At 44.6% G+C, this 2883-nt stretch overlaps 1 pseudogene; it reads left to right on the top strand.

The window, feature by feature from the left end:
* The first annotated feature begins 2217 nt into the window (after positions 1 to 2217).
* LOC116914145 lies at positions 2218 to 2321 on the top strand (annotated as a pseudogene).
* Positions 2322 to 2883: the final 562 nt, after the last annotated feature.

The following is a 2883-nucleotide window of genomic DNA, read 5'->3' as shown; positions in this document are numbered from 1 at the left end:
TCTCCGTGTGTTGAGCTCACAAGATCATAATGTGGAAGCTTTATGTTGATAACTGCAAAATGACTGGCCACACCCCCACGTTTGAATGCCCTTTGGTTCATCTGTTTTACAAGCACCAAAAGAGGCAGCACCACTCTCCACGGAGACATTGTACAACAGAACGAATCCTCACTTACACTGTGAACTTAAGAGTATGACTTTCAATTTCTGTCTGTAAGTTCAATTTCTTTGTTGTTAGTTAATTTGCTCCCATCCTTACTTAGTCCATAAAAAAATTCTCACTGACCATCCCTTTTCTTCTATTTATTTATTCTACTTCCCTTCCATATTTGTTTGAGCCTAAGAAACAGTCTATGGGTGATATTTACATGCTATTACAGAAGGGCTTTAACCCAGGAAGACCAAAAGGGATTCTGCTCTTGAAGTATGATCACCGTTACAGTATGGTTATGCAGTTTGGCAAACACAGGTTTCGTTTCTTTCTCTCATACGCAGAACCTAGATTTTCCTTATGACACCAAGGATCTGGACAGATGGCTCGGATGTAGACTAGTGGCCGCTCTTCAGAGAACCTATGTTCAATTCCCAGCACTCATAGGTCAGCTCACACAGCATCTGTAACTCCAGTGCCAGGGGATCTGCTGCCCTCTTCTGGCCTCTCTGGGTACTGCATGTGTACAGTGTACAGACATTCATTCAGGCAAACATACTTAGCCATAAAATAAAGATTTAAATGTCCAATCTGGGCATGGTGGTACACGCCTTTAATCCCAGCACGAGGTAATCAGAGGCAGGTAGAAAATTTTGAGTTCGTGGCCAGCCTGGTCTACATAGTAAGTTCCAGGACCGTCAGGAGTATATAGAGCAAACTTGTCTCCAAAAACAATTTTGAAGTCTAATTTATTTTTAACAGATACTAAAGCAGACGGGTTGGGGGTACTATTTGAGATGAGAAAGGGGGTCAGTGAGAACAGCAAGGGACAGAGAGTACGGGGAAAGTGAGTATACATAATGTCTGTCTTCTACATTGTGAAAATGCCATAAGCAAAAGCTGTTGTTTTATGCAGCTAATACACCCTGATAAACAAAATAGAGAGAGAATGAAAACATTCTCATGCAGCCCCCACTGGTGAGACCAGACAAGCACGGGTCTTTGTGACTGAGAAATGTATGTCATTCGCGCAGAAGCTACCTTTAGCAAAGACGGTACTGAAGATACCGCTACCCTCTGTGGAAGGTAACTGACAACAGCCAGAGTCTATCTCCAGTTGCTTTGTTGAATCATGAACAGAACAGAAAGCGAATTAGCATTGACAGCGCTGGCTTTCATTTAGATTAGAATTACCTCCTCTCGCACCTCTGCATATTCATCGCGCCGCAGCAATTGACAGCTTTTTAAATTTCTCCAGAAATCAATCCGGATGATGAAACTCGAATACTTAGTTGTCACCGATTCAATATCGCGTGTGGGGATAAGGTGTCGTGTTCATTACATTTCTATCACATTGATTTTTATCCCATGGTGAGACTCAGACTTGAAGTGGTTCCAATCTCCGAAGGAGACTTCCTCCAAGAGCCTTTTACCTGAGTCAGCCCCTGTGGTTCCCATACTCCACACAGAGGCTAAGCTCTACACAGGGAGCCAAAAGACACGAGTATTTCCTAACAGCGGTACAACAGCTAACTGAAAATACTCCAGTAGACTGCAGATGTGACTCCGAAGCCAGGGTTCCTCTCACGCTCGCCACACATTGAAGTGAGTCAGTCTTGTACCTGACAGGCTCTACCTGCTTCAGTGCCTGTGTGCTGAAAGTGCCAGGGCGGACGTCAGGAAGGACTCTGGCTCAACTGGTTCCTAGGTTCTTGGGAATTGTGCTTTAAGGAAAGAGATCTATGCATAAGAAGGGACAAAATGAAGGGTTGGAAAAAATAATACTGGGGCAAGGCAGTCAGTCGCCCACCGTGTGCAACCCTGATTCAGGCCATAAAGGAAGAAAGTTAAAGAAAAAAAGTCTTGTTAGAAACCTGAAAAGTCCCATCTTCTACTGTCCAAAAATCAGACTGTAAATACAGCATGTTCCTCCATTTGAGAAACTGGATGTTTTGACTAATAATGAATAACAAAAAAGCACTTAATAACTACCCAGAGCTTGAATGTTAATAATTACCTATATTACCCACCCTTGAAGAGGAAGGAAATTCTGCCTGCTGGTATGGAAGCATTGCAAGTGTGGCTGCTCTGTCACGTGTGCTTCAAGGTGGCTATGTCTACTCTCAGTGTTCTGACCTACAAACATCTGAATGATTAGCACCCTAACGGTCCCTTAAAAAAGGCAGCCTGAGATATCCTGCAGACCCCATTGGCTCAAGCCATACACGAGAAGAACCCATCATGAGACTGTCAGCCCTTGGCAGAAGTGAGCCCTAGATAGACAACTCTCAGATGGGGCCACTTGGGTAGTTCAGGCAAGGATCAAGCTCAAGATGACCAGTGACATGAGGTCTAGACAAAGAGCCAGCCTGAAATGACCACCTGTCAGGCACTATGCAGGCCCATGCCCAGGAAACCCATGCCATGCTTTTTAATGCAAGAGGTGGGGCACAGCACTCCTGAGACCACTCCTGAAATAACCCCAGACATTCAGAAGCCTCAGGCACCCCTAAAGGTAAGTGATGGAGAAATGTAAAAGAAAGAGAAAGAAATGATGTGTGGACAATGAAGAGAGGCACAACTGTAGACTCTCTGCCTACAGTGTGATGTGAGGAACCAGTGATATCTCTGGGACCATAGTGGGGTTCTGGCCTGTACTGTCATGTGGTGCATGTCTGGGTTCATGGTCCAGAATCAGGGATCTGTTAAAACCAAAGGCCAGGCAGACATCC

The sequence above is a fragment of the Rattus rattus genome, chromosome 12 (assembly GCF_011064425.1).
Source record: "Rattus rattus isolate New Zealand chromosome 12, Rrattus_CSIRO_v1, whole genome shotgun sequence".
Lineage (NCBI taxonomy): Eukaryota > Metazoa > Chordata > Mammalia > Rodentia > Muridae > Rattus > Rattus rattus.
The sequence above is the reverse complement of the archived record's forward strand: the minus strand, read 5'-3'. Positions and strand labels throughout refer to the sequence as shown.